Here is a 25,785-nt window from a genome sequence, read left to right as displayed (position 1 = left end):
CCAATGGGTAATTTCTCTAAACGCCTGTAACACTCCAATTTAACCGAGATCAGATTTACTATATGTATTATAATGTATTATAAGGGGTTGGGCTGGGTCCGCTGAAGGCGGGGGTTACAAAGAACGGAGATATATATGTATATATTTTTTTTTTCCAACAGTTGATTATGGTGGGTATAGTCTCGTACAAAGACACCCCTATATACAATGTTATAATTAAAAGAAAAAAAGATAAAATAAATAGATAAGAATAATGCTTCTTAATAAAAGAGAAAAGTAAAAGTAATGATATTTGCAGACTTAACAAATCAGACCATTGCCCTCTAATGGTAAAAAGAAACAAGTTAATTTTAAAAAGGGGAGAGAGAAGAGAAACAAAAAAAAAATAAATAAAATAGAGGTAGTGTGAATAATAAATTATTATATATAGAATTTATAACAGAATGTCCTACAGCAGCCTGGGATTCGTAGGTATTGAATTTACAGCAAATTGAATAGTGCGGATCCGGCTATATTCAATTAACCTCTTTCGTTTCCGTGCTACATAAATATGATACAGCTGCTAGTGGTGAACAAAATTACTTTTGAAATCTATACAAATAATCGATAAGATGAACTAAGTTGTCAATCTTGCCAAGAACAGATCATACATTCAATCATTTATTAAATATTAAGCCATCAATAACCGTATATATTTTTTGATCCTGTAAAGAGTGTTCTAGAAGACGGAACTGAACGATAATGCACAATGACAAGCCTTTTTTGCCGCCCCGATAAAAACAGTTTACGGATGCAGAGGCAGAGGTGAAAGACGGAACTCGGAGCGGGAGAGAGGCACTGCAGAGTGCACCGTGCACCGCCTTCGGAGAGAGCAGCCAGCTCCTTTGTGCTCGTAACGGGACCTATAATGACACCATCCCAACCCATTCCGTCTTCATCCGAACCTCTTTATACAAATATATCATCGTAACTTTATAGCAGGAAGGGATTAAAAAAATAAACATATCGAAGATAAAATAAATTACTGCTTTCTATAAGAAGTGAGAGGTCTAATCACCTAAACACTTGTTGAGAAAGTGGACCCAAATAGAATCAATTCGGAAAAAGCTATGATCACCAGAGATGTTGAAATATAACAATACGACGATGAATTCATCACCCTGTTCAAAATCATAAATAAAAAAAATAACAAACCCTCAATGTACCCTTTTTAGTTGATACCACAGCCTAAATTCGTATAAATACAAATCAGAAACCAAATACAGCTGATAAAAAATTACTTGTACACAATTATACTCTAATTTATTTAGAAAAAAAAACAGTTATTGACAAAATGTAAGAAAAAAATTATAGGATGTAATATAATAAATCAGGAAAACGCACTTTAAACTATATGGTGTATTATTTATACAAATATGACCAAACTACAACCAAACACCTAGGAAAACTAAATCTTGTAAAATAATAACTGCCTACAATAACCAAATAACTTAGTGACCTCGATACATTTCGAATAAACTTTTTAAAAAATTAAAGATGGTTGACCATGTTCAAAGTACGATTTTAATAATTAGGGTTTGAAATGGACAGATTAGTCAGAAATGTCATCCCATGAGTAAATAAAGGATATAAGAAGTTTTAATCGTGTTCTGATTTTCCCAGAAGTTAAAATATAGAAGAATATGTGACTCTTAGAAGATAGTTTAAATTATGATCTTGAATAATAAATAACTTTTTTTCCAACTAGTGCTTTAAGGTTACTTACTACCTTAGATACCAAATGATTGCTTATACTTAATCATTTATAAAGTATAATGTAATATACTAGTAAATTAAAAAAAAAATCTGTTCTTTGATCATCAAATATTTTTTTTTTTAAACTTGAATATGCTCCTTACTTTGTCACAAACCAAATCATCCATCAGGACCTCAATGTCCCCTATGTTGCCGATTTGGCCAGAACCAGATACCAATCCTTCCATAATAAACTTCCCAACCACCCAAACCAACTCGTTTCTAACCTGGCTTCTCCTTCACTACCTAATAATCCTCCTAGACGTCTGAAAAGAAGATGTCCTCGAGATCTTCTTCTTTAGAAATGTTTTTGGAGTTCTATCAATGGGTAGATTCTCCACATGTTTTTATCATGTCATAATATCACTAACAGCAAATTTACTTGATGTGTATATATGTATATAGTTGTAAATATCAATAAATAAATTATTAAAAAAAAAACTAAAAAAAAAAACTTGACTAATGGTTAATATAAGAGCTATAATTTTTACAAATTAAAAAAATAACTTGTATAAGTCACCCACATTACACAAGTAATTATCGTTATAATTATATGATATAGCTGACTAGTTAGAAAACATGCATGACATATTATTGTCATCTGAGTGTAATTATTTAAAAGTGTATGAAAAAAAAGTATTATTTCAAGTTGGGTCATACAACTGCGTAATATATCTTTCTAAAAAATTTCGTTATTGGATTAATGTTAGGTTTTACTTTCATTGAAACACGAATCTTTACGGAAGCATATAATATTTTATTTCCATTTCTCTTTCTTTTCTTTTTTTTTTTTTTTAAATACAGTAATGAAATAAAAAATATAAGGTAAGATACTATCGAATGAACAAAGGTTTCTTATACAAAGGTAATCGTTTATGAAAGGAGAAATAACTCAATAAACAAGTCAAACTATATACACTAAATGGCAAGGTTATGCCAAGGACAGATCCTTTCACTGCAAGGCATAATTGCATGAGCTAATATCATTCAGTGATATTATAACTGGATAATATCGAATTGAATTTGTATCGAATGTTGATTAAGAAACAAGTTCAATTAGTTAATATCCCCTTAGAACAATATACCAATGAGGATAGTCCAATAAAATGTCAAAGTTGACCGTGTTATTTCTACTGAAAGGCATAGTCTAACTTAAAATTAATAATTAATCGGGATGAATAAAGTATGAAAATACGATAACCGCCAACTATCAACTGTTGCCTATGAATAAAAAAAAAATCTCCAAATCAATAGAGTATAAATTATGCACTCAACAAATATCCTATTCTAACGGTCTTCGTTTATGAATAAATAGAAGAGTACAGTAATTGGCATCTTAAAATATTTATATCACTGCAAACGATTGCAATTAAAAAGGTAGATAGTGTTATTATGTTAATCACTATATAATCCTACAACTAAAATACTGTTAATTCCCCTACAATTAAACAAGCAGTCTAAAAAAGCAGCATAAAATATGATACAGTTTCTTCCCGCAGTCGGAAAAGAAAATGTTTAGCATAAAAATGTAGAATAATGAGTTACGATAAAAAAAAAATCAAAAAAAGAAATGAAAAAAAAAAAAGTATTTTTACCATTTGATTAATAAGTTTCGTCATAAGTAATTTAAATAAGAATACTGAAGCAACAGCTGAACAAATACACACAGCTGATGGGAAGGAAAACAGATGCTTCATACCTAAGTACAGATCTACTGAATGGAATAATAATACGTCATACGTTGCTGCAATCTGTTTGGAGGGGGAATTCTTCCCCGAAATCAGAAGATTCTTCTCCTAAAAGATTTGCCACACCAAGTTATAGCGGTGGGGCGTCTGTGGCTCAGAAAGTTAAGGCGTAGGTCTTGGCAACTGCAGCGGTGCCGTTTCGAAACTAGTCTGGGAGTCAACTTTAATTCAGTGGCGGTCCCACAATGAAATGAAAACTAGACCCTCTACAGTGGCGTTAGAATAGGGTGGTACCCTATAATAACACATATTAATGAAGTGAGTAGTAAAAAGGAGGGAGAAATGGATGGTTTGACAAATATATACCAAGCAATATTATACTATATTGTGTAATTTTATATGGTATAATAAAAAATAGCAGTGGCCAGTAAAGATTAGAGTGAGCTTAACACAATTCGGCAAATATTAGAAATATTGTATTTATATAACAACATTGTGTTCTATTTAATGTTATATAGAATAATACAATTTAGGTATGAATTATGTACTAATAAGAGATATAAATGGCAAATATAAACCATGCATTATTATATTAAATTATGTCACTTTATATAGCACAATACATTACAATGTTATGAAGTGCGCAGTAAAGAGAAGAGAGATTGGAATTGTTTGGCAAAAGGATCGGTCTAGGGAGCGTTCCCAAGGAGGAGATCCCACTTTCACATCACGGAGTGTACACACAAGGCACAGTGTACGCACACTACTCCCCCTGTTCTCGGCTACACTATATCTATCTCACGGTTTGCCAAACATGACATAATTTTATGTTTCAATTCACTCCATGTTCTCTGTAAATTGAATAACAATCTAAGCTGAAAAACATATTAAACAGTATCTATTATACTTTGTGATAAATCAAATATACTTATTTAATTATTCAGATTGATTTTGGCCTGTCTCTTAATTATTTTAAATGAGTAGCTGCCAGTTTCCACCACCTACTTTTTTCCCTCCCTTTTATCACCTCATTATTTGTGATGGAGTATTAAAGATTTTGAATTGTAAGATTTGGAATAGGAGAAGAATTCGATGATTTAGACAGAGTCCTAAAGTTGTACTTCGTAGCTACAAATATTTTATTTTGGATGGTTAGAGATTTTATCATGGAAGAATTGATATCTGGTTCTGGCCAAATTGACCACGTATGGTAAAGTGAAGTCCTTATCGATAATTTTATTTGTGACAAAGTAACGAAGTATTGAGGTTTCCGATGGTTTTCATGAAGCCCCAAAGTTCAACTCCGTAGGTCCAAATAATAGGACTTCTTAGGGTTTCATAAATGAGTTTTTAGTAATTTATTGAAAGTTTTGATCGTTTGTCTAGTAAGTGATGTAATAGTCGGAATCGATGCGCAGTGTCCTGCCTTTTTAGTTTTGTATGAGGATTTCAAGTTATTCGTTTGTCCAGGTGTAGTCCCACGTAGCGGATCTGTTCGACAGCTATAAGTGGAAGCATCAGGGAGTTATGAGTTTACGACGAAGGAGAATAATAAGTTGAAATAGTCGACCTTCAACTAAATAAATATATATGACGAGTGCGGCTTTTTTCACTTTCATTAATTTAATTTAATTTTAAAACAAAAAAATAATATAATGGCCTTAACTTCGACAATTAACTTGTTATGGCTATCATCTAATGAAGCTATCAATAAGCCAGTGCTTTAACTAGGTGTATAAATGTTTCAGCACATCAGTAAAACTATGTGAGAGATATTAAAATTTTAAAAAAATAATAATAAAAATAAAAAGGCGGCATATCAAAGATTAAAACTACAAGAAATTCTTCTACTAACTTGCTATTTATTTTCTTTGCAACTGTGAGCAATGTTCAACAGTTAAGAGTCAGGAGAATTGAATAACAATGGCAACAGTTACAATTACAAGCAATCAGTGAAAGTATAATGTTTTCTAAATTTAGATAATAGTAGTAATAAGAAGCAATACACCATAAAATATATGAAACATAATAAACAGAATTCATGTTAAAATAAACAAGAAACTAGTATAAGTATATTTACTAATTGTGAAATAAAAATGAATAATTACACAAGTCGAATTTTTTTTCGAAAATAATTTTCGAATTTTTATTTTAAAAATTTTAATAAAATTCTTTTAATTAAGAAAATTGTATTATTATTCTCGAATAATAATAAAAAAAAATGTACAAGAAATAAAAATAACTACGAAATTAATATGAAATGGAAAAATATTACTTAAGTAGAGTATTAAATATTTCAAACTTGAATTCATCACTCCAAAACGCTCATAATAAAAATCTCCTTAAAAAAAGAAATGGAGATTCAAAAATATTGAATTATTTCTCACTTGCTGTAAAGTTTGCAAATTTTTACAACTTGAAACATTAATTAATTCCATACATTTTCACTAAATTTGAATGATTTATAAGCTTTTTTCCCCTGTCAGATGATAGCGATAGTATACATTTGCTACATTTAAAAATACACTTAAGACATACTAAAAAAATTATAAATGCATTGTATCATATCTCAAATTTAAATTGACCTAGCTGGGTCTGATTAGTGGCATTTGTTACACTATCAAGTATTTTTGATACTACAAAAAATTGCGAGCCCATACAATCAAAGGTAGGAGATACAGAAAAATCTGTTCGTTAAAGAAAAAAACGAAGCTCATTTCCAGTTTCAGCAAAGCAAATTTTTTTTTAAAATTGAGGTTAGGTTTTTAACCTCAATTTTAAAAAAAAATTGAAAAGTTCGATTTTTCAAACTAAATAATTTTTTATAGGAAGAAATAAACATCCATGTTATATCTGAAATGTTTTTTTCTGCAGAACTATCGTCTTAATTTAAAATAAAAATTTAAAAGATGAAGGTTTAAAGGACCGGAAAGTTATTAGGACAAGTACTTAGCAAAACAACAGAACAAAACAGGAAATAATAAAGAATGTTAAGGGCATTTTACATTAAAAAAAAAAAAAGTTTGAATATGCATAACACATATGTTCTTCCACTAAGAAGCGAGTCTTCATTGTTTTACCATAAAACTTTATTTAATTACTACGTTACAAGAATTAATTTTGACATCTTTCAGCTTTTTAAACAATACCATTTTTTTTTTTATTGCCTGATGTATGACGTACATGAAATACTATTATCGTTAAGAGTAATAAAGTGAAATATCACGACAAGAAATTAACTGTTTTCATTCCGTTCTCATGTACTTTACGGAAAAGTTACTCAACTCTCACGAGGGCCGGTTCTCATAACTTGTTTTATGAAATAGCACCGAGTCCATTAGCTACTGCTCTCGAGAAATTTAATTATTTTAAATGGACTTGCGTAGGATCAAAAGGAAAATTAAAGGAAACCAGAACCACCATTAAATATTAAGTAATCATATTAAAAATCATTTTAACACTGGTGAATGTAATTCCGCAGTTAGTAAATATTAAAACGACTATTATGAAACTTAGAAAAACATCTGAGGTAAATCATTTATAGTAAAGAATACTTTACATCTTCCAACTTCTACGCCAGAAGGGAAAGTGTAAATTAGGATAGATTTTGTCAACGTCAACTAAACTTTTAACCTCCATACCTCAAAAAGCCTCTTTCTCGTAATATTAACAAAATTCACGAATCCAGTAATGCCGTTTAAAATTGTTTCATACATAGCATTCATTGAAAACTGGTACCAAAATATAATAATATAAATTTCTATAAATCACTTTCCCCCTTTATAGTTAATAGCGTCATAAAGGTAACAATTTCTACCTTTTAGTTTTACCTTTTCGAGTCACACGCTACATTTGTGGACCTTTAACCACTCCCTTTGAATCAAATGAGCTGAAATTCGGTACATCGGTTTATGATCTAGAAAAATGTCATGAGAAAGAGGATTGGATTACAGTCAACATTTAGACAGTCCAAAAAATTTTGCACTGTTGTAAGGTCTTTTGCTCATCTGCTGCCCCTGTAAATTGAATTAAACAGTTGATGATTTGTACATGGATAGAAAAAAATTTTTGTGGGTCTCAACAAATCGTTTAAAGATTTTAACGGTCTTTCACACCTCTACAACCCAACAAACATCTCTACCACCTCATTGACCTCCAAATTGCATAAGGAGGTTGAAATAAAGGTTTGTGAATTGTATTGGTATTACAGGTGTATATCTCAATATTTTCTCAGTCTTCGTTTTGTCTCATTGTTAGCAGTTTTCAAGCAATAATGAAACAATTAAATCGCATTATATATGTTTTCAAAACAAAAATAGTTCAGTAGTTTTTAGCAAGCAGCTCAAACGTTTTTCCTTGATTATATTATTAAAATAAAGTAACCTGAAAAAATTATAATGTACTATATATTGAAAATTAATCCAAAATAGAATCGTCCCTTCCATAATCATGTACACACGCGTATCCGATATTTTATAACATTTTCTGCTATTCTAGTAACAATAATTCTCTGAGATATCTGAAAACTAGTGGCCGTAAGATCTTTTATAGTAGTTCAAGAATAGACTTAGTAGTGTTTCTAGTTTCTCGGCCAACAAATTTTTTAAAAACTGTCTTAGCTTATTTAGTAGTAGTATAAAATAGAGATATAGAGAGGACAGATAAAAAAAAAGCTTCATGAAGTTCCACTCCCAGTTACCTATAGTTAAAGGAGCAGTGAGCTACAACTTTGGAAACCCAACCCCAATCCGAAGACTGACACCCAGGCTGCTGCAGGACATCCTGTTTTAGTTATTTCACCCCAATTTTTTATTACTTAATTGAAAACTAGGTATAATTACTAGTCAAAATTGATGAGTCTGCCAAGTACAGGAGGGGGAATAAAAAATGGCGGCTGTTTCAAAACGTTAAAAATAATTAATTTTTTTATTCGGAGCTCTATATCTTTACAACTACTAACAACAATCGAAAATCTAAGAGACCATCATTTAAAGTGGAGTGAATTTGCTAAGATGTAAGCCCTAATAGAGCTATTTAGGTCCAATAGTTCTCGAGATATTGCTTTTCATTTCATAAAAATGTATGGAACTCTTGTACTATTATAAGATTTATATTTATCAGTTTTGTTATTGGCATACAATTTTGTTTTATCTTTTTTTTTTTTCTCTCTTCATATTTTTCTTAAATTCACTTTCCTTGTATTAATTTTTTTTCCCGATTAGAAACCAATTATTTATTTTCTTAAATCCATAAATATCATTTTTATTATTATTAACTTCACTTTACTTATGCTTTATTAAGAATTATTATTTTAATCTATTTATTTGATCCTAATTTTTTTATTTATTTATAACATTGTATATAGTTAGGGGTGTATTTTGCATGAGACTATACTCCCTCCCCCACGTAATCAATTGTTAAAAAATTTACCTCTTACATTAACCATATAAGGCCCGTCAGACTGCTCCGGTATTAAATAAATAAATAAATAATAGTAGTTGTAAAGAAAAAATAATAGTAAATATAAATAAGTATAATCTTTTTTTTAAATTAAAACGTTTCTGAAATGTATCTAATAAATTGAATGAATAGAGCTTATCGAAACAAATCAAATTGAGATCCTTTTAAAAATAAGAGACATACTAAAGTCCGTCATGAATGAATGCGTAACCTAGAATTAGTTCAGAATTCCAGCAACTAATGACTGGCCACTGCATTTCATTTTTCCACTATTGACCTCACATGCCGAAGCAGTTATTCATATTCTACCGTTCACCACAGATTCTAAAAGTTTTATTTCAGAATATAAACATTCCATTATGCTACGGTTTTAATTAAATTAATGATCAACTTAAGCTCTGCCTTTGTGGAAAACTCACAGTTCATTACATTGGTACATATGAATAAAGAAATGCAATTTATAGTAATAAATATAAAGAAAATAAATCTAAAAATTTTTAATATTTTTTACTTAAAGTTATAATTTTATACAACAATTTTGAAATTTTGTAATATGACTGTTTTTACTACTTTTATGTTACATTGCACAATACAGGTTCAAAAAACGAGTCGAGTATAGAAACCTTAAGGGATACTCGTTTTTAATAATACAAAAAAAGATCCAAGGATGGGGTTTTTTTGTGTTATGATTTATAGTGAGCTTGTGACATGTACATCGACAACCTAGTCACTAAAATTGTTTGTTTGAAAAGTCAGATAAGTAAGGCTACCACGGAGGGCGGGAGTGGAGGGTTTCATGCCGTTTTTCAATTTCAGGCGCTTTTTAAATATTGCTCGATTTAACTATCTTAAAGTCTCCTCTTCCCGTTTTAAGCAACACTTTTCGCCACTATGGATCTGGCCCCACATCCACTATTAATATCCTGCTCACTAGACAACCACACAAAATCACGGACTGCTCAGCAGGTTAAATATTTCGACCACTGCCAGACCTGGACCTGGTCTCCAAATTCAGTAGTTCAGGGCCTAATCTATTATATGTGCGAGGGATTTATTAAATTGAGATTCGAAATATCGAGGTTTGGATAGATAAAATTCCTTGTATTCAGGTTCAGTCAATTATTTATTTACCTATTTATAACGAATTGTATGGGATCGTTAAAACACTTATTATGTGTGACATGAGAAATAATAAAAACATCGTTTTGACAATATATAGTTCATATATATGTATCTTATTTTCTAGAAATGAAAAGTAAAAGTACTGACTACACATTATTAATCAGAGTGCACTTGTTACACAATAAAATTAAATATTGAAATATGCGCATGAACCTGATTACTTTCTAATGTTTTGTAGCTAAATGCGATGGAAACAGGAATACTTATGTTTTACAAGGAATCTCCAAAAAGATTCCACTGGTTTTGCTTTGTCATGTTGGATTTTTTCCTGTTTCAATTAATGGACTCATCACTTAATATACACTTACCATTTGTCAGTTATAACTACTAAACCCCACGTACAAAGAAAACGTATTTCGTTGGGTCATATCAATAGAAAAAAACTGTCATAACAGGACTGGAAAGGACCGGTGGTAGCATTGGGGTAGGACTAATTAAAGATTCACTTCCAGATACAACCATTCGTTAGTTATCCAATCGTACTTGCGGCTTTGGAAATGTCTCATTTCACTTTTTTTTTCCATATCTTTATTGAGATTTACAACTGTACATAACATTACATTTAGTAAATTTGTTGTATGTTTATAATAGAGTGATATAGGTTTCGGACTTCATATCATCGAATCGTCGACCAGTCCTGTACAAAGTTTACGACATAAGAACTGAGACGAGGCCAAGAAGGTTCAATTATCAAAAAGCGGACTGGAACAAGTACAAAGAGGAGGCTCGTTATAGACTGCAACAAGTCCCTATCCTGTATACTCTTTCTGAAGTTGAAAGTTACATTCAGCAGTTTACAGCAGCACTACTAACGGAAGCTGAGATGGCTAGCCTATCACAACCCCCCACCTACGGACACCACCAGTATACGTCATGGCACACATAACCAATAGTCGGACGCTGAAGAACAGATACCATCGTAACAGAGGGCCCTCAAGCAGGTCCTAAACTCACTCACCACCCAGATCAGGAACCTCATGCGACAATGGAAGACTGCTACATGGCACGAGCGACTCAGAGCAACTTATACTAGATGTTCTGGAAGCTCACTAAGTCTGCTACATAGAAAACTTCGAACGTCCGTTTACACGATGGAGATCACCTATTTCCACACGCTGAACAGGCCGAGCTTCTCGTAGAGCACTATAGGCAGAAAATCAAAGAACGTACGGGAGACCTATTCACCATACCCGAGATACTAATTAGTGTCCGTTAGTCCGAAGCAACTCAAACCAATCTTAAGAACAGCTCACGGGAACAGAGCACTTGGCCATGAAGGTATCCAAACGGTACTCCTAAAACAGCTGCCACATTAGGGAATTGCTCACCTTGCGAACTTGTACAACTCGTGATTGAGGTTGAGATATTTTCGCAGAACATGGAAACACGCCATCTTTTTCCCACTGCTGAAGCCGAATAAGTCTGGAAATGAGACGGATCACTACAGGGCCATCAGCCTGCTCCCTCACCTCGCTAAGGTTTATGAAAAGATAATACTGAATTACCTTCGGGAGTTCTGTGATGAACATTCAGTAATTCCTTATGAGCAAACTGCTTTCCAAGCTCACATGAGCACTGAACACCATCTCATGAAATTACAGAAGTAAAGAGAAGAGAGAGAAGTAAACAAAAACTTTAATACGGCAACGGCTATGATACCTATAGAATGTACAAAGGCCTTCGAGTCTGTCTCTCACGGCATCTTATGCTCATAGATTAGGAATGCCTAGAGCAGCTCTATTCGGTCATCGCCTCATTCCTTATAAACAGAAGTCTCTCAGTACAAATTCAAGAGAAGCACTCTAGCACCGTTCCACTGACGTGTGGCGTGCCACAAGGGGCCGTACTTTCGCCAGTATCGTTCTCGATTTATACTGCAGATGTAATAGGCAAAAACTACAAAACTGCTACGATAGCCGCATACTGCGGATGATATCGCGATTTACAACAGCAGCCTTAACCCCACACATGCACTAAAACAAGCGCGAAAAGTCTGTGAGGAGATCATTGAACGTCTGAATTATCTCAATATCTCCGTAAACCGAGCGAAAACGGATTGTGTAGTGTCTGCACACCAAGCAAAAAAGAGAACAAAACTTCCGAAAAAGCTCAAAGTGGCAAACTCTATAATGTCCTCAATGTCATAATCTATTTGGGTATAAAACTGGATCGACATCTAAAGTTTTGTACCCATCTATACCAGAAAACAAAAACAGTTAGAAGGAAATCCTACCGCCTACAACATCTCCTAACATCATCGGCCCTTAACTCCGTTTAAAACTTCAAGTTTACAAGAGCATACTCTATCCAGCGCTCCTACACGGCGCTCCCTTGTTCATCCAACTCAATGATGGTACACAACGCCACCTTCAAAATTCCATTCGGAAGATGGTACGGACTACAATATGGAAGAACGAGAAACCACCAACTCTTCACAAATTATTGGATGTCCCAACGGTCCCGGACATCATCAGGAGGAGGCATATTAAATTCCTGGACTCGTTGAAATATCAGCCCAACCCTCTATTCCAGACGTTGCAACAAGCGCCCCCACCTATAGCCACTTGAATAATCTGTAAATATTGTAAATAGTCGTAGATTTAGACCTAATTCTTGTTTTAAATGTAACAACGTTCCAGATAAAAAGAAAATTACCCACTAGTTAAAGAAAATTTTCATTTATTTCAGATAGGGGCTATGAAAAAAAAAAATTCAAACTTTAACAGTACCAATTTATTTAAAATTTGCAACATAAAGTTCAATACAATTATAATCGATATCAAATTAAATAAATATATAAACTCTTCTTAAATTCATGATCCGTATACCTAAAATATTTTAATTTTCAATTTGAACTTACTTCTAATTTTGGTGCAAGAGATAATAGCCGACTTTTCTATACATTTAATTTAAATTTTTTGTTAGATGAATTTCTTTGGGGATCAACTGAAAACATTTTAAAAAATTAATAAACAAAACTGGGAAAAGAGTAATTGATCATTATTTGTCTAATTGAAAAAAAAAAAATCAAAAACAGAAAAGATACAGATTAAATTCCATTTTAGTATCTTATCATTTAAGATAACTCTGCACCTGCGATGTCTCCAATAAAGAGTTCTTTTGGGTTGAAACAGATGAAATCTAATTCACATTATTTATGTTTCGCTTCATTCGGAAATGGGCTAAACGAGAACAAATAAACATAATTACATTTGTACAAAATAAATAAAATAAAACAAATTCCATTGTTCCTGTCCGAAGAAACTTTTGGCTTGGAATCAATAAATCCGAAAAATAAAAACTTTACTTCGTTTTCATTTTAGAATATATAAATATAATCATGCGCTTTGTAAAAAGTGAGATGAGAACATGAATTTACAGATAACATAATGTAACATTTAGTTATGCCTGTTAAATTTTAAAAACGTTATGAGGTCTGAAAATTGAAGTTCTACCACATCCTTCATATTCATCCAATATTTCTGCAACTGGTTTCCATTTCACGGCTTTATTGATTGGAAAGTTGGGAATCGAGAGAAATTTGACGCTAACGGAAGTAATTTTGAATTAAAAAAAGTTAAAGTTTAAAGGGAGCTTCAAATAAAAGCGCACTTTGTCCTTTAAAAAAAAAGAATTCTATTTAATCAAGGAAAAAAAACCTGTCCAATATATGAAAGTCATTTTGCAGTGAATGACAACTTCAAAGCACTATAATTCAGTGACTGGAAACAATATGACAAAGAAGTTTTGTAAATTAAATTTCTTGCTAAACTTTAATCATTGTTCTGAACTAAAATGAAATTTGTCGGAAAATAGAAGAAACGAATTTTAGTCGGGAGCTCATATGTTTCAACCCAAGGTTTGAATTTGGAAAAAGATAACAATAATGAATGTCGGATAAGTAAATCAATAATTAGAGAAAGATGTTGTATCGTAATCTTGTAATATAAAAAAAAAAGGCTCCATGATTATCTCTTTATATAAATAAACTCAAAAAACAAAGAATATATTGTATGGGTTACGAATGGGACACGTTCTGTTAGAAGGTTTATCACCTTTAGATATTGTGTTTGTACTTTATACTTATTTAAAATTGTAAAATGAGAATTGATAAGAAGAATTAGATAAATGTTTTGAGAAAGTGCGATAATTTGAATATTTATTAAATGTTATACAATTAAAAAATTATAATAGAATTTAGGAGATTAAAAGATTTTTTAAGTAAGGATTGATTAAAGATATCATCATTAGCCCCAATATAGAGATATTTTCTTTTAAGAGAGAATTACTGAATCAGAAAAAAACATATAAATGATAATTGGAGGACAACAATGCACATGGCGACCCATATACAGAACCCTCAAGATAGAATCAAGTTAAGAGCACATTTATCCTTTTCTGCTAATAGATATCTCGTTATCTATACAATAAAGAATGGATCTTGCCAGAACATCATTCAGAAAAACAATAAAAACAGTCCTTAATTTTTTTTTACGTAATCAAACGAATATAAATACTTATCAACAGGAAATGGACAAATATAAACAGAAACAATAATACTATATTTGAAGAGATACTTTGACTTAAGCGGCTTTTATCGGGGCACTCAAGATACTCGGAATATGTCAAGAAATCAGTACATATAAATAGAATGCAACTAAAAACCACTACAAAGATAAAAGTGACACTTTTTTAACCATTCAACTGCTAGCGAATCAACGCTTGAGAAATTCTTACTTGTAAACTCGAACCTAGTCTAAAGATACTTTAATAAACCTATATTTTAAACTTTTTTGACAAGTTTATACTAATATCTTTCAACAAAACATACGAATTTCTGAATTTAATTTATATATTACTTTCTATATTATTATTTAAGTATTATATATTACATAGTACTGTCGTGAAATATTTCAAATTCGAGTTTATTACGTTTGAGTCCTAATTATCAAGTTTCGCAAAATGGTCTATGTGTGGTATGACGGTCAAGCACAAAAAGGAAAAGTCTTATGAAACAAAAATTACGTATTAGGATGTATAAAAAAAAAAAAAAGACCGTTTTATCAAATTCAAGATTTCGAAGGACTGTAAATATTATAATACTTACCAATAATTATTAATCCCTTAAGAGGATTCTCTAAGCTTGTTTAATCCCATTTGATTCCATTCGAAAAAAAAAAAAAAAAAGCCTCAGTTTAGTTATTTGTTTTAAAGAAGAAACAGTGTCCAAAGAAATTCTCGTAATTTTAAGGCACTACAGAAAAAAAAACTTCACAGCTTCTGAAGCAGCTCATGAAATTATTAAATATGAAGGGGAAGGTGTCCTTGACCAGCGCACTGCGCAGCGTTTGAAAAATTTAGTAGTGGAGATACGACGTTGGAAAGGGAGAAGGGCACCGGGCGACTAATAATGGATATTAATGAGGTTCTGCACGAAGCTGTTAAGAAAAAGCCTTCCAAAAGTACTCCCGAACTTGCCACGGAATGTGGTGTGTCGAAAGATACTGTTAGTCACCATATAGTCTCTATGGGAAAGGTAAAAAAGAGTCACTGACGAACTTACTCGTCAGCAATCAGCTAAGAGGTTAGAAATTTGTGAAAATTTATTGAAAAACCCTTTTGGTATGAGATATTACCGGAAGATTGTCACCTGAGATGAAAAGTGGTTTTATTGGCAAAATCCGAATACCCGTGAGCAATGGCTAGATTGCGGTGAAACTGCAAGAGTATAATTTGAAAAAAAAGAATCCATAATTTGCATTTTTTTTAAGAATTTTGAATGGTGTTATTCATCACGGATATATTTCTGATGGATGCTCTATGAATTTTTAACTCTACTGCGAACAACTGGGTAGATTGTACGCAAAATAGTCAGAGTGTTATCCTGCTTTGGTCAACAGAAAAGGAGTTTTATTCCAACAAGACAATGCTCGTCTTCACACTTCCCGTCGAATCAAAGAAAAAAAAAGAACTTCATGGGTTCCAACTCCTGCCTCATTCACCATATAGTTCAGACCTTTAGATCCATGGTCCATTTGATAATTTTGTGGAAGTTGAAATTGAGGTTCAAGAGTTTTTGACAGCCATCCCAAAGAATGGTATCAGCGTGCGATAAAGCAATTGGCTAGCAGATGGCTAACTACGGTAGATAACTATGGAGTATTAATTGTATTTTATATCAAAGAAAAATAATACAAATATTTGGTTAGAAAATGGTCATTTTATTTTTTTAAACACCATATTTTTTTGGGATGGTACTGCAGCTTTTCCGTAAAAATCAGCGTCGAAAAATCAGAATTATCAATTTACATAATCAATTTTACACTTTTTAAGGATTTTCTCAAAAACTGTACCAACGACTTCCATTGAACTCGTTGTGGTACTTAGTAGTAGACAGACCTTATCTTCATTAAACCAGTCTGACAAGGTTTAAATGACGAATTATCAAAACCGTCCCTCTAAAGTAACTTTAAATTTGTATATCTTGAATAATTAACCTTTAACATTTTTATTAGCAATGAAAAATGAATTAATATCAACTATGAAAGGAATTGAAATTTCACTAAATAGTCCCCATAATCTACATACATAAAAGGGAATGATCGAATCTTTGTCCACTGTAAACTTTTTATTACAAGACCCCAAGAGGAGAAAAAAGGCAGTTGTCTCACCCCAATTTTTGATTACTTTAATAAAAACTAATGAAATCCTCTACTGCTCAAGTAGAAAAAAACATTATGAACAAAATTAAGTGTTTTCGGTTTGTAGCACAGAATGTATACTTTTTTTCAAATGTTATTTTATATCAATTGGTCCGTCTCTTTCTGAAGACTAAGAAAAAAATATTACTAACTCTATTAAGCTATATTATATTACAAAAAAATATAAAAACAAACAAAAATGGGGAATGGGGTAAGGCAATTTTTTTAGAAAAAGCAAATCATGTTGTTTTTAAATGCTGTCTCAAAATCTTAAATACCATTTTTCAAAGAACTTAAAAATTAGAAAATTTTCACCTTGATTTATTTGGACGAATTTTGTTTCTTCTAGTAACTATTGTTCATATAATCGTGAATAATATGAAAATTTGTCCCAACAACTATAAACGTAATAAACTATTTTATAGCCCATTAAACTAGTTTTACTTCGAGTGCTAATACATATCTGTACGTCAAATGGTTTTTTAGATATAGATTTTTCAAAATAAATTCACTAACTACTGATCTTTCCGTACGTTCTTTACACCATTTTTATGAAATGTTGCCTTTTAAAAAGCTGTATCTGGAGAACTATTGAACGTAAATAGCTCTATTAGGGATTACATTTTAACAAATTTGCTTTACTTTAAAAGATGTTCTCTTAGATTTTCTAATTTTGTTGGTAGTTTTAAAGATATAGAGCCCCGATTGAAAAATTAATTATTTTTAACGTTTTGAAATATTCACCATTTTTTATTCCCCCTACCTATACTTAGCAGACTCGTCAATTTTGACTAGTATTTATACATAGATTTCATTAAAGTGATCAAAAATTGGAGTGAAATAACTGCCTTTTTGCTCATCTTGGGCTCTTGTACTAGAAGCATTACCGGGTCAGTTATTATAATACATAATAGTTTTAATTTAAATTTAAAATTAATAATTAAACATTAATTCTGCAATTAATTAAATAATTCAGAAAAATGTTAAATGTTATCCCGATATTTTTAATACAAACAAACAACTGTTAAGAGAAAATTATTTTAAAGATTCTTGGGGAAAATAATTCATATTCCATCTTTGAATTTACTAACAAATGAACAATTCATTTTTCTCCTCAATTTAATCGTAATAAACAAAATATAACCATGCACCCACTCAATGATTCGTTTAAATACGTCACAACTTCGGAATCGGATATGTTTTCCCTTAATTGGAATTTCGGTTTTAACGTTAATTAATGTGTAATCGTTTAATTTCTGTGCATTCGTATCGAATTTCCGTAATAACCTTACATGTGTGAATGTAATAAACTGATTTATTTCAACAAAAAATTAAATAAATGAATTCATGACATATTTTTTAAAAAAAAAGGGAAAGAGACAAATCAAGTCACTGTTGCAATTGGTCAGCAAATGTACTTTCAGTAGCCGATTACTTTCCAAACACATTTTGGAACGTCTTTTTTTTTTTTAAATAAAAATAACGCTGATCTAAGTTAATACAATTATTGAAGAAAAATATAGTAAAACATAATTGTAATTATTTAAATTTTTAATTATTTAAAATTTGAAAAATAAATAAAACTATATAAATTATAAATAAAGCGTGGGGAAGAAAATATAAATTTGTCATAATTTATTTAAGTTTAATCTAAGGTGTAGGTTCAGAATCTGAAAACGAGCAGTCTTTCAATTCATATCTGACATCAACCATCCAGAATGAATGAATTTTTCTATTATAAAACAGACCATTATTATAAAAGCTGAAAGTTCAACAGTTGTATTACTCTTTTGTAAAAAAATAAGTTTAATTTGAAAAAAAAAATTAAATTATTAACAGTTGCTAATTCATCATGATACTAAGGAGAACAAGAAAAAAGTGTTCATTAAAGAACACACTGGGTTATCTATCTTCTATTACAACAATAAATTTTGTAAAATTAAAAACTATTTAAAATAATGTTTTATATTCTGTCCCACACCCTGTAGGAGTATGTAAGTAGAATTTAAATTTTCATAAATTGAATTTTTTTTCATAAAGTCAATTTTTTTAAAACAACAAATGAATAAACTAGACAACATACCAACATATTGCACAATTATGTTGATTTTAATTTATACTTTAAATATTACCAAAAAAACCTGGTTTTAAACTGCATTGTTTAAGAATACATGTATTCAGAGAACATTTCTTCAACGATAAGATTTCTATACATTCACCAACTACAGGGCAAGTCAATAGAACTAGCAGTCCAGGAAAAAAATGAAAATTGTTTTACTCTAATCTTTGATTACATTAATGAAAACTATATATAGTTTTACAGTCAAAATTGGTGAACCACAGTTGGGGGAAATAAAAATGGCGTAATAATACTGAGAATTAATTTTTCAGCTTTATTCATTAATTTTTAAGCTTCACTATATCTTCAAAAGTTAAAGAACATCAAAATTACAGCACTAAAAAACCTATTAGAACATCCTTTAAAGATAAGTAAATTTGCTAATATATGAGTTTTTATAGAATTTCCATTTACGTATAATAATTCTTTTTTTTTTTTACAATATTAACAGTACTTTATTTATTAATAAGTATTACAATATGCCAAAAACTTGGACAATGAGTAATAGTAATATTTGAACATTCACACGAAAAAAAAATAAATAAATAAAATAAGTTAATAAATATAAAAAATAAAATAGATTAAAAATAAATAAATAAAATATCTATATGTATATAAACAGGAAAATAAATAAATAAAATGAATATAAGCAAAAAAAGTAAAATCAATTATATACAATATTTAGAATCTCGACCTGAGGATCTTCGAACCCACTCTATCCCCTAGTATAGGGGGTACATCAGGGCCCTTGGAGATCCCAGCACAGACCTCTCTCCGCGTCACTGGTAGCCAGTGGAGGCTGAGTAAGTGCCCTAAAGCCGCAATCACCCAGCATGAGCAGAGTATCTGGCCATTGCCAGGGCTCCAATTGTCTATTTTATTTTACAGAAGGTCACTTGGCCACTGCCGTTTCAACCTTCGTGGTGGGTTGTAAAGATGGGTGGAACTGGATAAGGGTCGAACCAAAGAAATATGATGATTAGAAAGATTTATATGGAATTTTGAGAGCGTTCAATAATTCTAGAGATACAGTTTTCAAAAAGCAACATTTTTTCTAAATACCGTAAATCAATACTGGGTGAATTTCGTTTGGCTAATATGGAAATTGCTACTCCTACAGATGATGTACAGATATTTATTAGCTCTCAGTTAAGCGTTATAGCAGGGGAAGTAGCAACATTCATGTTATTCGACAAAATGTTGATTTCTTGTAGTTGGTAAAATAAATTGTGGTTTACGAAACCGATGTTCATTAGCACTCGAATGAAAGCTATTTAAATGCACTATAATGTAGTTCATAGCGTTTATCTACGTAGGAGCATCAATTTCCATGATATTAGCAAAAAATATTGATTTTTTTGCATTAATTTTTTGTATATTTTATGTTTGAAAGGGTTAAATCACTACAAATATTTGTCTGGCAAGATAAAAATAACTTGTTCCAAATATAAAAATGCATATCGTACAACAAATAAATATCGTAATCTGTTCCTTAAACCCACCTGTTGCACTATTGGATAAAATAAAATCAGTGAACGTGTTTTAACAGAACACTACCTTCGTAAGCGTTAGCCCCATCTACATCCATTTGAAGATGTTTACTGATCCTTGGATCCTTCGTCGCTTCTCTTCCTGGAAAGCAAGAAAATTCCCAGCCGTTCCAAGAAGTTATATAATCGAGGCGTAGAAGTACGGTCATTAATGCTAGTTGGCCCGATGGAAAGAATCATGACGTCGTTAGCAGATTGAAGTTTTACCTCTTTTTTTTTTTTTAAACAAGAAAATTAAAAGAAAATAGAAACGTGATCAATATAATGGAATTATTTGAAAAAAGAATGAATATTGATACCTACTTTAAAATTTTATTAGGATAAATATGAAAAGAAAAATAAATGTATGAAAATAGCTAAGCGAAATGAAATATACGAGAAGATATATAATGGTAGTAATAAAGATATATAATAATAGTAATAAGCCTGAAGGTTTAATACCAACAATCCGTACTCTACATTCATCTGTGCAGTGGCGCTCCTCCAAACCAAAATCTACTAAATCATTTTTAACGCAATCCTTTTATCTACGTTTCGGTCTACCCTCTCGGTTCAGTGTTTACTAATCTTTTAGGGATCTGTTCGTTACTAAGTCCCAAAACCCTACCACACCCATGTTATTCTCTGTAATGTTATAACCTTAGCATTTTAGGTAATACTTTATTTTTTTTTTAAATTAAGGCGCCGTTGTCCCTTAGTGTAAGAGGCCACGTTTCACATACTTAAAGAACAGTGCGAAGAAAATAGTTTTACGAATTCTAATTTTTAAGTTTTCGGAAAAAATATGCAAGCTGAGCAATTTCGAAATTGAAAAATAACAAACATTTCCCGCCTTCGACCTCGCTCTTATTTCATTATAATTTTTATTTTCTAGTTACCGTAGAACCTAAATACTTAAACCTATATATCTGTTCAAATGCATTTTCTCTTATGTCTATATCACCGAAATTGTGATTAAAAAATAAAATATTTAGAATCTCACAGGAGATAGGATGCTCTTTTTTTTTTTTTTTTTTTTTTATTTTAAGTACTTTTAAAGAGGTAGACTACTGGATAAGTAAAAAAAATATATATATGGTTTTTATGACATAATAATAACATTTTTAAAAATTTAAAGGATGAAGAGGGTGACTGGATTTTTTTTTTGTATACATTCCAAGTTTGATTAAAAGACTTTTTCCACTTAAACCACTTTCAGATCACTCGGCGGTTTACTATTACTATAGGCATAATTAATCCTATAACATTCGTTATAAAACTGCAAATTTTGGTTGCCCTATCAATTAGTTTTTTTTCCAAATTAATGTTTTTAGTTTCATCAATTTAAGTAAACCCTATTTGAAACCACGAAAAGTACGTTTCAAATGTGCATAGGCACTTTTAAATTTTTATCGCAAACTATTCAGAATATCGTGATAAACTGTTGCAAAAAGTTTGTATTCGATGCCTAAATGCCATACTTTTTTTTTTTTTAATTTAACAGCTAATATTTTAATAATTTCACGTTTTTCAAACATTTAAACTTTATAAGTTATTCTAGTGTGAGATAAATAACATAAAAAATGATACTTTAAGAATTTTTAGCATAGTTTGAATTATTATTATTAATCATTATGATTTAGATTTTATTTTTAATCCTGAAAACAAGTTGTTTCCATATATAGTTTTTTTTATTAAAAATTAATTATAATGGAAAAAATAAATAAATAAGATGAAATAATCTTATCACAAAAAAATGATTGGAAGCCAACTAATTTTTAATCTCATGTTAAAATTAGTCATGCTATCAGCTGGAACATAGTCTTTTATCATTAAAATATCAACTTTCTAAAACCTTATTCGTTTTTTTATTTATCTAACAAATTGTTGTTATTGAGGTGTAAAATATAATGGAAACATAAATAAAAGATAGGATTTCACTAAATATTTTTGTCTGAATACATTGCATTTTTGTCTGAAATATCCACTTTTAACGACTTTACGATAAATGCATAAATCTTGATAAATTTGATAAGAAAAGTTTACAAACTTTGTCATTTCAAAGTTATTGATAAAATCTTAAAACTAAAATAGAGATATAAATAGTAACTACTTTTCAGTAGAGAAAAAAAGAAGTTTTGACAAGAAATTTTTTTTATCTCTGGATCTTTTTACTTCTCTGAGCTCTAAATTTGAGTTTAAAAGCCTACATTATGGTAAATTTTTCTCCCAAATTAATAAAATTAAAAAGTTCGAAAAATTAATTTTTCAGAAATATTAATTTGATGAGATGACGAAAATAATATTTTTTAAAAAAAGTTAGGGCAATACTATTACGTATGTTTAAACAGGACTATTATATATATTTTGAGACGCAAATTAAGATAAAAATAAAAGATTGCAAGTATGAATAGTACCATATTTAATAATTGTTTTACAGCTTTTCCTGATTGAATTTGACCTTGAGAATTAAGAGAAATTCTTGAGCGGCACGAAACGAAAAGCCACAAAAAAAGTTCATTTAAATATCAAAACAAACAAACCTGGAGAGGTATAATGACTGCGCTCTTTACAACCTAGAAATAAATTTCTTTCGATTCCACAAAAACTAATGTTTTCATAGCTTTGAAAAGGACTTTAAAAATATCTTCGGTGTTCTATAAAAATGACTAATCAGGTAATTTTCAGATCATATTTCGTACTTTACCTCTTTTGGAAAATTCTTTTTTGATGAAAAATCTATACTACGTTAATATTTTTGAGAACTTAAATAATATGCTAATTGTGTCTTCGATAGTTTAACTAGTTATTATTAATGATTATTGTAGTGAAAAAATTAAAAATCCGTAAATATCCAATTTGTAGATTTCGCCCTCTTTACAGAACAATGACGAAAAATTGATTATTCAAAGAAATAAATTGACCTAACACTTCTACATTGGATAAAAGTAATGTTAAATCAATGATGCAACTTCGTTGAAAATTTAACATATTTTTATTAATTTTTTTTTACTTAAGCACTATTAATCTGTTATATGTAATAAGTAAAATTTGTTTTTAGTTAGAGGTCGAATATGAGATGTTTGAATTTGAATTTGAATTTCATTCAAATGTTTTGCAGTTTGAAAAAATACACTTACTATCTGTTATATATTTATTTATTTTTAAAAAAATATGTTTTTATAGTAGTATAATAGATCTGTTCTATTCAGGAAATGATCTAATACAGCCCAAAATTTTTTACCACATTATTAGACTTATCGAGGAAACGGAAATTCACTTTTCCTAAATACTTTTTGTAAAACTGACCTTCCTCAAAAACCTTATTAAACAATTTAGAGCATGATAACATGTTTGAGTAATGTCTTATCAAAATTTTCGCAATTTGAAATATATTCTTTAATCTTGAATTTCTCAACAATTTTCAAATTACTTAATGAAAGGGGGATGGTGAAACTCCCTATTCCCTCCTGTAATCAATTCACTAGTTTTAATGTTTTACACCGTAATTTATACCTCTTCGTACGTACACACAATGTAATGCCTTTATTTTATGAGACAATATTGGGGCGGAATTCGAAAAAATGGTATTTATTAAATCATACAATTGTCTAGACCTCGAATCAGAAAATTATACTGAGGAGAGATATACTAATTAGAAGATAAAGATGACTGCTATCGAGACCTCACATCAACCCAATAGAGGACCATGCCACTTTTATCATTGATATGACCTCCAACCGGCCATCTAGTTCAATTTATTTATTTCTGTTCAGAAACAGCCAAGCAGTACTCCGTCTAACAGAGAAAAATATTGTCACTGCACACTTTAATCTTCACGTTCAAATATATTCTTCTGCATTGATATTTATTTTATGGTAGACTATAAAGTTAACTCCACACATCATACTATATTAATCGATAAAATGAAAAATGTGGTTTATAGCGAGATATGTAACATTTGACTATTGATCATACTAAAGAAAAAATACAAAAGTTAAAGAATGATGAAATATGAACTAAGAATTAAAGAAAAGAATGACATATGGCACATCCATCGTGTTGAACACAAACTTAGCAATAAACATCAATTAGAATTCAATAACATTAAACATTAATTACATACAACATATAGAATGAATTGTTCAACAAATATCAAACAGAAACAAGGACTAACAGTAAAATATAATAAAAAAATAAATAAGAAGTAGAGCAAACGATTTGAAAATCCATTTATTAACAAAATAAATAAAATTATAACAAAAAAAAAGCTATAGGTCAAAACTTGCACAGAACATTTAAGTTGCACATACGATACAAAATTTAGTTAATTTGAAAACAACTACTTTTTTTCTTGATAGGGACAGAACATCTGACGAGCTACAAACGAAATGACGACAAATAAAAAACAGTCAAACAAATATTTTTTAGTGAAGTGAGATAACAAAGATGTACAACAACCATATGTGATATGATCTGAACTAGTTCTGTACCTGGATTCTGATTCTTTCCACCTTGATGTGGTCGAAGAACTCCAAAACATCTTTTCCAAAACGTTTTAATCTATTTGAGGAAGTTACAAAAGGCTTAAAAAAGGTTAAACGTTCGCTGGACACTCACCCTTAGACAAGATTATTATAATTATGATTGTTTTCGATTTCGTCAATCGCAAATTATGCTTTCATACCTCTTGTCGATTCAATCTTGTGCTTCCGGGAGAGGTACCAGACATTCGAAAGAAGTCTGTCAAATGTCAACCGGCAAAATGATAAGGGGGGGGGGGATGTGTAGGGTCCTTAAAAGCTCTGCAAAGGGTCTACAGTGATGTTACTTACTGCAAGTCAGCCTCGCAACACACTCTGCTCCCTTCTTAACACTAACAGCCAAGGCAAAGGTCGAATGCACCGGATGTCACAAGTCTCAAGGAAGATCAAGTTCTAATTACGAAGAAAAACTGAGACTGAACCGCACGACTTCACTCAACCCTTTGGCTTACTGGACGCCATTGTTGTTTATTGATTTTGCTTTGGGGAGCAGCGCATTCAACGGGACGCCAGTGAACTTCAGGAGGCCTTAGCAAACAGGTGGGTAGGGGGCAGCACTAGTCAGCAACTTTCATAAGTCATCTTCGTTTCAATGTTAACGAATCAATAATAAATTTATTTCACAATTTGAATGTCCTAAAAGATAAACATTAGGAAAAAGTAATATCTACTTATTCAAAATATTTTCAATTTATAATAATATTACACAGTAAAATTGTATCTTTGGTTTATTCCATCTAGTTACTTAGTATTAAAATCTACAGTTAA

General features: G+C 30.6%; 1 protein-coding gene across 2 annotated transcripts in view; it reads right to left on the bottom strand.

The window, feature by feature from the left end:
• LOC136796065 (uncharacterized) overlaps nucleotides 1–25,492 on the bottom strand; it is a 78,627-nt gene extending 53,135 nt beyond the window's left edge. The window contains exon 1 of one of the 2 annotated variants that reach the window (XR_010843755.1): nucleotides 25,309–25,492. The gene's annotated coding sequence lies outside the window, so the exon portion shown is untranslated. The other variant, XR_010843756.1, reaches the window with a different exon arrangement.
• Nucleotides 25,493–25,785: the final 293 nt, after the last annotated feature.

Source organism: Halyomorpha halys, unplaced genomic scaffold, assembly GCF_000696795.3.
Source record: "Halyomorpha halys isolate HHAL.00 unplaced genomic scaffold, Hhal_1.1 Scaffold1707.1, whole genome shotgun sequence".
Taxonomy (NCBI): domain Eukaryota; kingdom Metazoa; phylum Arthropoda; class Insecta; order Hemiptera; family Pentatomidae; genus Halyomorpha; species Halyomorpha halys.
The sequence above is the reverse complement of the archived record's forward strand: the minus strand, read 5'-3'. Positions and strand labels throughout refer to the sequence as shown.